The sequence below is a fragment of the Diospyros lotus genome, chromosome 4 (genome assembly GCF_014633365.1).
Source record: "Diospyros lotus cultivar Yz01 chromosome 4, ASM1463336v1, whole genome shotgun sequence".
In the NCBI taxonomy this organism is placed as follows: Eukaryota; Viridiplantae; Streptophyta; class Magnoliopsida; order Ericales; family Ebenaceae; genus Diospyros; species Diospyros lotus.
In genome coordinates, this window is record NC_068341.1 from 29,668,425 (window position 1) to 29,681,080 (window position 12,656).

The following is a 12,656-nucleotide window of genomic DNA, read 5'->3' on the forward strand; positions in this document are numbered from 1 at the left end:
ATGAGTTACTCCACAAGTTTCACATATGGAGAGTGATCCTCACGCCATATTAACATTCAAAGAATACTTTAAGGCTTCCATCTACTTTGATAGTGCATCAATCTTGGCTAACATCAAAGTGTTAACATCCACTTCATGCACTCCAGCTACTCTTTTATGTGAGTTTCTATCTATCCACATCACTAACTACTCACTCATTGTCTCAAAAAGGTCATGAAGCTCCTTGGACGATTTATTTCGGATAGATCCTCCTGTTGTAGAATCAACTGTAGAGCGGCTGTGAGGAGTAAGCCCAGCATAGAAAAAATGATTTTGAGCTGGTAGTGGAAATCCATGATTAAGACACTTTATTAACAACTCCTTGAACCTCTCCCATGCTTCATGAAAATTTTCAGACTCAGCCTGTTGAAAAGTTGAAATCTCATGCTTAAGCTTGTTAATCTTGGCCGGTGGGAAGTATTTGAGTGTGAACTTCTATACCAAAACTGCCCATGTAGTAATATTGCCCGGTGGTAATGAGTCTAACCACTCTCGAGCCCTATCTTTCAAAGTGTGAGGGAAAAGACCTTGGTACTTGAGTGCCTCTTCATTAATTCCTTGGTACTTGAAATTCCCATAATACTCCAGAAATCGAGATAAGTGGTAGTGCGGATTTTCCTCGCTCATTCCATAAAAAGGTATGTTATTGGCGAAGAGATTGATCACGTCCGGCCTCAACTAAAAGTTTTCATACCCGTAGGGTGGATAGATTATACTTGACCGGTTCTCAATCACTAAAGGCATCATGAAGTCCCCCATCAAAATGTCTCTTTCATTAACTTCAATGGGTTGCGCCATTTGAACAAGTTGATTAGCGTTTTCACCCATGTTATTCAATGGCTCTTCCCTCCTTGCTCTTTGTTCACGATGCCTTTGATGTAATGTTCTTTATATCTCAGGATCGAACTCACAGATATCCGAAAGTTCTGAATGGCTCATGCACTATCTCAATCCATGCACACTCACAAATTGAAATAGCTCAGCCTAGAAAATAATAAAAATAAAATTTGACAGTTAAAGATAATATCAGTCAAAGCAGTAATCAAAAGAGTTAGTCCCCGGAAACGGCGCCAAAAAACTTGTTCGCCTATTTTCTCTCGCAAATGGACGGATCGTGACAGGTAATATATTGATAAGTAGAGTGTTGTACCCACGAGGACTAACTTTTGACGTCTACCCTAACTGATTTAACCTTAACCTAACACACACATTGGTATAGCTATTAACAATGACTTCAACTGTAATGAAAACTTATTTACTAATAAAAGATGCAACCAAAACAATTTCCTTGATTCAAAACTCACAAAACTAAGGCACTAGGGTTTGTGAATCCACCATCGGCCTTCTATGATTCAATTGTTCATTACTCGGATCTTGTTATTCCTTATCCTAGGTTGAAAATCGATGATCCAATTACAACTAAAAGCCTGTCTCGATGGTCATTTGATTCTATGTATATATATGAGATTAACTATCTCTAGTCAACCTTCGAACATATAAACATGCATTCAATCACAGTGATCATCACAACATGATTTCACAGGGCATAATAGTATCTCAACCTATTATAGGACCCTACGTTGTTTGTTACCATGTCTAATTCGTATTGAATCTCTCGAAATCAATGCAAATCACAAATATGTTTCAATGGTGATCAGGCACTAAAATGACATTATGAACATAACAAACAATCAACCCGAATGAATAAGAAAATAGAAAATCGAGTAACTTTAAATCAAACCATTAGAAGTCGAGGTTTCATCATTCACCCCAGCTATAAACACTTAGCAATGCATTCTTACAATCAAAAGAAAAAGCAAAGAGTCAAAATCCATAACAGAGATTTGAGAAAGAAAAGCAAAATACAACCCAAGAGTATAGTCTTCAAGTTTCCTTCTTTTACTCCTTTATCTTCCATCGGCTTCTCTCTCATCAAAAACTCCCCCAAAACTCCAAGATGAAGCCTTTATATAGCCATCCCTAGGGTTTTTTGAGTTGTGCTCAGTGAAAACTCTCATTCCCCATTGAATTGGACGGAGATGGATTGAAATCGGGCTTTGAATTGAAGTTCAGAACCTTACCACGGTCCTACCGCGGTATGCTTGTTGCGGTAGACCTGTGAGCTCTAGATAACAATTCCTAAAGCGATTTTATAGCCGTATGCATACCCCTGTAAGACTGTGAGAACCAAAATTTAACTCTTACAGCAGTCCTACAGCAAAATGCATACCGCTGTAGGCCACTAGAGTTCTTCCTTAGCCTTTTTCTTCTTCACCTTCCACTTTTCACTCTTGTTCCACTTTCACTTTCTTCACCTCATTTTGTGTTGATAGCTAACCATGCCTTCAAGTTTTATTTCCACTCCTATCATGCACCGAAATCATTTCTTTTTATTTCATGTCCGCTTTGCATGTGATGTGTACCTATATTGACAATATTGAGCCCAAAATGAGTAGAATTCATGTTCATTGAATACTTAAATGCTAAGTTTGGACAACTAAATAAGAGTGCAAAACATACTGATCACCTCCCCTTCCACCCATCCATTTTACCTACAATTCACCCCTTCACTGTTTTTCCAATTTACAGCCACATAACATGGGAGAAGCCGAGACCATTATTAGCCTTGAATATGAGAAATTAAACCATGGTTTAAGGTGAAAACAAGGGGTAGCTGAGGTTATAAATAGGAAGGGAATAGAGGTGTGCTCAGCAGTGAATTGAGAAGGAAAAATAGAAACTCTCAACGTGAAATTGATGAAGGGAGATTCAATAGTAAGGTAAGGGTATTTAGGAGCTTTGATTTATTTAATAAGTAGCTTAATTTAGTTGAAGTTTATTTTAATTAGTTAATTTAGTAAGTTAATTAAATTAGTTAGCTAAATTAGTAAATTTAGACCATGGCAATTTAATTAATTACTTACCATTATGTATATATATATAATTGTGATAAGGGTGTTACGGGTAAGCTACCAGTTTGTTCAACGAAACAAAGCTAATTATCGAGTGACAAACAATTTAAGGTAAGGGTTTAATATGGTTTGTGTGTAAATTACTTTTGTCATGGCTTGGATAAGATGTTGAGGAAGTGTCTAGGCATGAGACGGTGGATTTCTAACCGTGAGAGTCTTAAGATGGGGTCATAGAAGGAACCACTAGGCGCCACCTAGAGCCTGAGATAGATGCGGTGAACAGGCTTGCATGCACGTTGCACTTCATTTTTATCTATGATGCCATGCTCATTAATTTACTACATTGCATATTGCCTTTACTAAGTCTTCAGACTCACCCCTTTACTCCCACTAACCCAACAAATGGCTCAGGGTCTAAGAAAGGGAAAGCGGTGTTGGTGAAAGAGTCACCAATTGATAGTGATTGCGGACAATGAGAATGTGGGTCATGTTTCTATGTCATTTATGTAATATATATGCTCTATATTTGACTACGGGAGATGACTATGGTTTAAATAAAATTTAATTAAGATCAAGTTAAGGTTCCCGCTATGAGTAACTCAAAGTATGTGTATGAACCGGTCGGGATATAAAACCTGTTTAAATATGCTTGACTATTGGAGTATTTTATTGAGCATGTTGTTACTTATTTTGATTTGTTTACAAAAGTTAGATTTATATTTTAAAGGCCTAATTGAGCACTAGAATTAGGTAAATTTTCGTTACCTATGTATTTTAAACTCGAGTTCTCGACAGTCAAAGGTAGCGAAGCCTAGACCCCACATAGGGTGCCCATATTATTTTAATACTTTATGTTGGCAAGGTATAACCGTCATTCGAGCAAGGTTAGGGTTGTAATTGTAACACCTGGTGTAACCGGTGTTAAGAGAATAAGAAAGGAAGTAAGTAAACTTCCAAAAATACCCTTGAGAAGGTGATGGATCCTTGAGATTGAGAATGCCCATGAGAAGGGTATTTTGGTAATTTGGATAGAGAAATCCAATAAAGGGTATTTTGATAAATTAAAAATAATTCCTTTGAAGAATTAGGTGTGTAAGTGAATAAAAATCCCAATTTGGTATTTATGTGGAGATATATGGGATTAATAAATTCACAAAGAGTAATTGGGAATTTTGGAATTTAATTCCATAAAGGAAATTTAATTTTGAAATAGGGAAAATGGTGGATATTAAATTATTTGAGGAGAATAATTATATTTTCCCTAAGTTGTGAATTAATGTGGTAATGCCACTTGGAGAGATGAGATTAAACTTGGAAGCCAAGGTTAGTGTCTTGTTGTGACACTTGGCATTTTGTGGTTCAAGTATAATTGGGTGAATTAAATAAATGCAAAAGTTATGATAATTGGTCTTGTAAGCATTTAATGAGAGGCATAATTATATGGATTAAAGTAAATCCAAAAGAAAATGGTAAATGGTCACCATTAATGCCTTGGAAAATATGAGATTTAAATAAATCTAATGAAAAATGGGAAAATGGTCACCCATTAATGCTTGGAAAATTGTGGGATTTATTTAAATGAGAAAGAAAGTATTATGTCTTTCAAGTGGTCTCTCATGTGATGGTTATGAAAATAGTCTCATTTAAGTAAATGAGAAATAAATGAAAAATGCAAGTGATCTAAGGGCTTAGATGCATTCTTGAGAAGTAGAATGAATCCAAAGGTGAGGATTCAAAGAGAAGAAATGGCATGGATTGCCAAATATTAAGAGATGAGTGGTTGAGGTTAAATCTTTCAAAAGCACTTGGATTGTGCTTTAAATTGAAGGTTGAGATCTTCTCTTATAAAGTGAATAAAATCCAATGGATGAGAGTAATCAAGACCAAAGCACATGGATTGTGCTTTCTTGTGTGGTTGGGATTTTCTTTCAAAAAGCAAATGGAAATCAAGGGCTAAGATCAAGTCTTGAAATTGAGATTTCAAGACAAGAGTAGTATTTAAAGGGAAAGTAAGCCCTTGTCTCAAGTTTTGCCATTTCAAAGAGAGAGAGAAAATGAGAGGAAGGAAGAGTTGTCTTCCAAGAAGAAGAAAGGGAGAAAATGAAAGAATGGAGAAGAAAGGAAGATCAAATCAAGGTAAGTTCCATTCTTCTCTTCTCTACTTAGTGATCTTATGTAATACCCAGTATTACATGGAATTGAAAATAAATAATTTTTTATTATTTTGAAAGGACCTCGGGTGGTCCGTGAAGCCCAGGGATCAATCTCGAGAAAGTAATTAATAAAAATTACCGTATTAGCGGCCGGGAGTGCCTCGGGACTTGGATGTCCAGGGAAGAGGGCAAGAGATTGGTGAGCATCTCGAGATGAGGATGATGACGCTGGTGGCGGTCTGATTGGGAATGATTTTCGAAATAAATTCTGTATAAGCCTGAGTGGGTGCTAATATCGAATAGTCGGAGGGGACCTCCTGGAAGCTGAGGGGACCCTAGGGGTGGTTCGGTTTTCTGAGTAAGGCAACCCTTAAGTGCTTCAGGGTCGAATAAAGGTCTCGTGCAGGCGTAGGGACGAAATCGACATTTTCGGGTAAAAGTTAATTATTAATTTTAGAGAATTAAGATTTTGGGTGGCTTTGGGGTAATTAATTAAAATCTTGGGAGGGTCCAAGTATAATTATTAGAACCCCCAAGTGAAATTAATATTTCCTTTAGGTGAAATTAATGAGAATTTGTGGGTTTTTATGTAATTAGTAAATATATATATATCCATATAGGCTTAAGGAAGCTTCTTTGAAGCTTCGTGCCTCTGCCATTTTGAAATGGCCGTGAGAACAGAGAAATGAGATTGAGGAGAGTGAGCGATTGAGAGAGTGAAGTGGGCTCGGGAGATGATCGCGGCTGAGAGAGCGAGACCGAGCGAGGAAGAGAGTGGAAGTGAGAGTGATGAAGGATCGAGCGAGAGAGGCCGATCGGCCATGGCTGCAACTGCCATGGTCGATGATGGAAGAAGAAGGCTGAAGCGGCGGAGCAGCAAAGGCACGCGGTGGAGCTTGTGGAGGCCGGAGGCGGAGTGAGCTTGTGGCTGAGGCGATGCTCGCGGCAGTGGCCGACGATGGCTCAGGGGGGGGGCCGATGCAGCAGCTCGTGGTGGAGCTTCGGCCATGGCTGCTGGTCGCGCAGGGCGGTGGCTCGCGATGGTGGCGACCCCGTGCGGCTGTGGTCGGGCGTTCGACAAGGGAGCTGGGCATGGCCGCGGCCGGCATAGGCCGTGAGGGCTGGCCGGCGTTAAGGAAGAAGGAGCAGGTGGCCGCGCACAGGGAAGAAGAAGAAGCACAGTGCGCGTGCAGGGGGGAGGTGCGGGAAGAAGAGAAGAAAGGAGGAAAAAAAAAGAAAAAAAAAACAAAGGAAATTATGGAAAATAGGGAAAAATCCCAAAAAATTCCAGAAAGATTGGGGAAAGTTCTGGAAATTAATTTGGGGCCCGAGGAGTGTGCTGGAGGTCGAGAATGAGATTTGGGCGCAAGATTTGTAGCCAAAGAAGCAACGCCGGGTGCGCGTTTTCCCGATGTCTTCTCCAGAATTAATTGAGGTATATTGAGTTAATTCTTCCCTAGTTATTTTCATTAAATGAGTTAATGAATTGTGTAGTTTGGTTGGATTAAACCCTGTGTTGGGGTATTTGAAATTTTGTTAATGGATGATTTTGGGGATGTTCGGAGTAGTTGAGGGCATTAATTGAATGCCGGATGTTAATGGAGTTGGGATTTTGTGTGTGGTTGTGTCTAGGTTCGGTCGGGAAGGCGGTAATCCTAGAAGAGCTCGGAGTTCGGGCTGGCGTTCTCGCCGAGGCAGAGATGAGGCTTCGAGCCAGGTAAGGGACGGCCCCATGTGGAGGTGGCCTTGCAAGTTGGTAAATGTGTTTGATAATGTTTTTATGTTGCATTGGCATGTAGTGGTTATATCTTGTGGGATGCAAGAACTAGTGGACCTGTGGCCATATGGAGGACTAGTGGTGGGGGCTGATAGGTTGATGCCTCAAACCTTAGTGGGTTGTGAGGATGTGTGAGCCTAGCCTCATTTGCATGCATTTGGCATACATAAACATGATTATACTCATATTTACATGCATTGCACCCTTACTGAGTCTTTATGACTCATGAGGTTTTACCTCATGTGTAGATGATGCAAGTCCGGATGCAAGCAGGGATGGCGCCGGGAGGCCGTTGTGGCAACTAGCTGTGTTGCCCGGTTATGTATTTTTAATATTGCTTGTATGTAGCCAGGGGGCGTGGTATATGTATACCCTTGTGAGTAAATGTCTGTGTTTTTGAGCTTAAATGTATTTAATTGTGTAATCATCATAGTGTGATAGATGATTGTGAGATTGCTTGTTGAATGTGGCATAGTTGGTAAAGCCAAATTTCGGATCGAGTCAAGATCAGCAAGGTATGTTCTCATAAATCCCCAATAGTCAGCGAAGTGTTTGTATGCTAGCTTGTGCCTGGGTCACCTCTGGCTTACTATGGGGCGAGTTGAAGAGAGGTGAAGCTCACTCGGGTTTCGGGTCTCAGTCCGCTGTGTCTTCTTAATTGAGTTAGGACCGATTCCTGAGTGGAGCAAAGGGAAGGACGAAGCCTAGTTCCCACCTAGGGCGTTTCTCTTGAAACATAGTCCAACCCTTCAGTTGTGGTTTGATAGGTGAGTAATCTGGTCGATTATTTACCAGTGGCACCCGTAAGTGGGAGCGGGTCGTTACAGTTGGTATCAGAGCATGGCTAGCTATATGAGTGAGGAAGGCTAGCGTGCTGAAGTGTTAAATATGGTTGGTTAAGTGATTAATGTGAGTAATTGCCGGAGTTTTGGAATAGAGGATGTCTGGCATGATTGGATGTAAGTCAAATGTCTTAACTGCTGAGTTGGGGTTGAGAACAATTGATTTGAAATTTTGAGATTTTAATGTATGGTTGGTCCGATAACCTTGAAAGTTGGACATATAGACCGAGGACCCTAAGGGATTGGGTCAAGTCATTGAGGCCTGCAATGGCATGTATGGATATTCCTGTTCTTGGGATGAGAAAATACCCTGGATTGAGAAGATATACTTGTGAGAGGTATACGAGTTGAGTAATGAGGAACCGAAAACCCGAGTGTGGGTGTTGGTGTCAAGAAAACTCGAATGTGGCATTTCGGGGATATGAAGTGTTTTAAGAATGGGAACTCCTTGAGATTGAAGTGTTGAGGCTCGTGTGGGGACACAAAGCCGAAGCGTAACTAGTTCGAGAGGGGATTAGTGGAGCATCCCTATGTCAGGGATTCGTCGAGCTGGTTCTAGGGAATAAAGTTGTCCCTGGGAAGTGGTGCAATAAGGCTTGAGCGCTTGAGATAAAGTGAGTTAAAGTGGGTGTTAGCTCGAGGCTCGTGGAAAAAGATTGGCATCAAGCGATGTGATCGTATTGTTATGATGATCCCAGAGGGGATGTGCCTAGGGTATGAGTGGACCCCAGTTGGTTTCATGATGAGACAAGGTCTACCCTTGGGAATGATAAGTGTGTGGCAAGTGGACACTAGAGGGTGTTTGCATGAGATGGAAATCCCAAGTGAGTTGAGCTGGAATCCAAGGGAATCCAGATTTGGGATTATGGAGTTGGGCATGCGTTGATATGCGTGTGGGAGCCATTGGATTAGAAGTCCTGGTTATGTAGGGCCAAAAAGACCGTTCATGTGATGGATGGATGAGGGGCTAATCAAAACTCTCATTATGACACTTGAGGTCTGGTGAGATGCCTAAGGTAGGGAGATGAGAGGTGAATAGACCCTCATTATGATGCCTGGGGTCGTGATGACGCTTAAGTTCTCGAGACCCTTGATGGGAGACGTGGAGGTCACCCAATGAAGGGTATGAGCGGTGTGTGGGCCGAGGGTAGTGAATTGTGGCAACAGGACATCCATAGGCTATGCGCGCAATGGAAATGCCAACTTCGGATGCCGAGTGGGCAGGGGCATGGTGAGCAATGTGGAGGCCCCGAATTTTAAATTCCAAGTCATGGGAGCCTGAGTGAGGCGTGCTGGAAGGCCAAGTTGGGCATCGTGACTGAATGCACTATGGGTGTGCAAGGAGAGACGAGAGGTCTCAAATTACCTGGAAGGTAATTGTAGGTGCTCTATGGTTATGGGTGCCGGAGCTTGAGGTATGATCTTGTGGGGTAAGATCATGAGGCCTCAAGATGTGATGTGGTTTAAGAGTCTTTTAAGTGGTAAGAGATGTAGAGTCCTAAGGAGTAAGGCTTCTGGTATGAACTTGAGGTTATCAAGGCAAGGATAACCAAGTAAGTTGACTTTGGTAAGATGGTGGCGGAACCATCGTGGCTCGGGAAGGCTTTAAGTAGCCTTGATGCAAAGGGTGCAAGGCTAGATGTGACGGATCTGATGCTATGGACCGTGTGGCAGAGGACTAATGAGTTGGCTCGCGTTGAGGGCAAGTGGCCCATGGGCCTGAGCAATTTAGTGAACTGCAGGTGACGGTCAAATGCCGAAGATTCGGAGCAGCACCCTAGGAAATTTGGTCAGGTGAGACTGAGAATCTCCTGCTAAGGATAGGACATCTAGGGTAGTCCTAAGGAAGAATCGTGGAACGCGGTAATGATCCTATAGATTTTGCCGAGTAGGAAGGCTGGTAAGAATAATGGCTGCAAGCATGGCGAGGTAGTCATGTAAAGTTCGATATCAGAGGTGTGACTGAAAGGCTGAAAGTCACATTACGGGTGCGAAGCAAATCAGTGATGGGCTTGAGCCATGCTGTTGGAAACTGTTGTTGGGCCAGTGTATGGAAGCAACACGGTAATGATGATTAGGTGTTGGCTCTCCGAAGCACAGGGCAACATGATGGGGAACCAGTGTTGGGCCAATGTATGGGAGTGACACGGTAATGATGACCAGGTGTTGGCTCGCCTAAAGCACAGGGCAACACAGTGATTATGCAGATGGTCAGGGGCTAAAGATTTGTGAAATACAGTAGGGTGACGAAAGTTGTGGCCAGTTCCACAATTCGGCCGCTAGTAATAAGAGAGGTTAGGGCATTGCACCCGAGTCAGGGGTTAAGCCCTTTATTTCGATAAGTAGTGTCGAAGTGGTTTAGGGAATGTTTGGGTGTTGCAGCGCTTCGAGATGTTCGAGAAAGAAACCCGAGGAAAGAAATGGGTCTAGCGTGGGAATAACGCTACGGTTAATGCCTATGGTTGACGGCTCTAATGCTAAGGACCACTGGATATAGAGGATTAGTTCACAGGAGGGACTGCAGCCCTCTATGTGGAGTAACTCGTCTACGGTGGAGACGATTAGACGTCGAAGACTTGGGGTATGCTGTAGGTTATGTCTGGGCCAGACCTAAAATTCCGTAAGGGTTGAAAAATCATGGTAGTGCCTTTTGTTGTCTTGGCAGCAAGAAGGTTTGTGAGTTGATTGAATGATATCTTGTGGCATGAAAACAAGACATGTGGCGATGCTCCTTATTAAAGGATGCTAACGCAGTTGTGGTTGAATTTGATCGAAGTTGATCGAATAAATTGAGATGATGGACCCAGTGCAACCTTGTGATAATGTGAGAAGATGGGTCGATTGGTGGAGTCGGTAAATGGCTCCAGGAGGTTACGTAAGTGTCATGGAGACCGAGACTTACGGGTGGAAGCCAACCATGAGATGGTATTATTGAAACGTGTAAAGGTTTCAAATGAAAGGATCTCTAATCCTGCGATGTGAGTTGTGGCATGCTGAACGTGTGGCTGAGGCACGGTTTGAAATTCATGAAGGCTTGCAATTGCACGGTCTAGTATTAGTCCTGATGTGTCGATGCGAAAGTGAGGAAGTATCCTCATGAAGCACTAGATGGATTTCCTGTTGATGACACAAGATTAGTTGCCAGGTGGTAGCACCTGATGGTAATGGTGAGAGCGTGAGGCTCGAGGACTGTGAAGTAAAGCCTTGTTGGGTGCCGTGTATGCCTCTAGTATAAAGGTTCAGCGGGTCCTGGTGGTTAGACCAGGCGAATTTTGAGACAGAGATCCAAGGGGATAAAAGGTGGTTGGTCAAGGCAAAGTTGTGCCGCTTGAAGGAGTGCTACTCCGTAACGAGAGTTATAAATGGTGGAGTTGAAATGTGTCCTGGGTAGAACGTGAGAAGTTCTCCCGATAAAGGTCGAGCATAGGGAAACAACATTAAATTGACCTCCTAAGGCACTACCACTCTAACAGGATGCATCACCCGGGGAAAGCCAGCGTGATGGCAAGTGCCTGAGTAGGAATGTGAGTCCTACGACATCTAGTGGAAGTGTGAGTTCCACAGGAGTAGTAGGGGTGATGTCCAGTGGGTGGAGTTAAATCAAAAATCATAGACGATGAGTGCAAGAGTAGCGCTTGGAGAAAAGTTGTATTGGTTATGAGCCGGGCGATCCGGTTAAAGCTAATCGAGTTGATTAGATGGAAGGTGAAGGCGAATTTAAGATGTCACCAATGGGTGGCTAGAGCTCAAAGGAAGAGCTTGTGGGACGAGATTGGTTCCCAGGAATCGTGTAAAAGTGATGAAATCACCTGGAAGCTGTGAGTAATATAGCTAGAGGGATGCCTTGGAGTTTGGGCAATTAATGAGATTTAACCTCGTGGCTAAAGGTTAACGATTGTGAAAAGAAATCAGCTAGCGGAGCCGATTGGTGACTAGCTGAGGGTAGCTGATGGTGACCAAAGGCGCCAATTGGTGATAGTAGCAGCGGCGAGCGGTGGCTAGCCATGGTCGTGTTGCGTCGTGAGAGTAGTTGGTCAGTAGCGTTGGTGGAACTGGAACCACGGTTGCGATTGGATGTGGCACTAAGCTATGGCAGGAGGTCGTCTTAGCTGATGATGATGGCATTAGAGCCAATGTGGTCGCTCACTGAGGTGTGAGCTGGTTGTAGCAAAAGTTATAAGAAACCTGGGAGAAGCCAAAGTCTCTCAGGGAAATAGCTAGCTGCTATAAGCATAGCAAAGTGATATGAGGAAGGCGACCTAAGGGTGGGGTCGTGCTGGTTGCATTGACCAATGAGAGTCAAGGAGCAACGAACCTTTGAAATGGCATGGTGGTGTCATCGTCACTATCAGGGAAAAGATGTTGTCAGGAAGGTCAAAAGGGAACCATTATGTATGGTTTGTATCAAGTGTTTATCGCAAATTGAGAATGAACCTGATTTAAGTTTGCCGAAAAGTTCCATGCTTCAAGAGTAAGAGGCTTTGTTGAGAAATGTGAGATTTAAAAAGTCCTAACGAAATTGAAGTTGGGCGAGTAAATTTGGCTAGAAGACCGCTACAAGAGTAGGGGTGTTACCGTGTTAGCTTGTTGTGGTGCGAACCCAAGGCACGAGTCATCCTACAAGTGCGATGCAATAAGTGATTATGTAGATGGTAATAAGCCAATCACTTGTGCCACGCACCGTGGGTGATGACGAGGGCTGATTAATGGTTCCGCGACCTTAAGCGCAATGGTAGGATCCTTGACTCGCGGTAGGGTTTAATAGCCAAGATAAGGCCTAGCATGGGGCATGATTGTGAAAGCCGAATTGGATGAAGTATTGAAGAGGGGTTGCTCAGTGAAGAGTTCCCTTGTATGGGTAAGAGACCCCTACTAGCGTGCGATATCGGCTAATAAGTATCCTTGTGTGCTTAATGCGAAGAACTCCTGGTTG

At 42.8% G+C, this 12,656-nt stretch overlaps 1 non-coding gene across 1 annotated transcript; it reads left to right on the top strand.

Moving 5' to 3' along the window:
- Nucleotides 1-328: 328 nt before the first annotated feature.
- Nucleotides 329-435, top strand: LOC127800839 (small nucleolar RNA R71). Its single transcript, XR_008022867.1, has one exon. It is a non-coding gene; the product is annotated as a small nucleolar RNA R71 (small nucleolar RNA).
- Nucleotides 436-12,656: the final 12,221 nt, after the last annotated feature.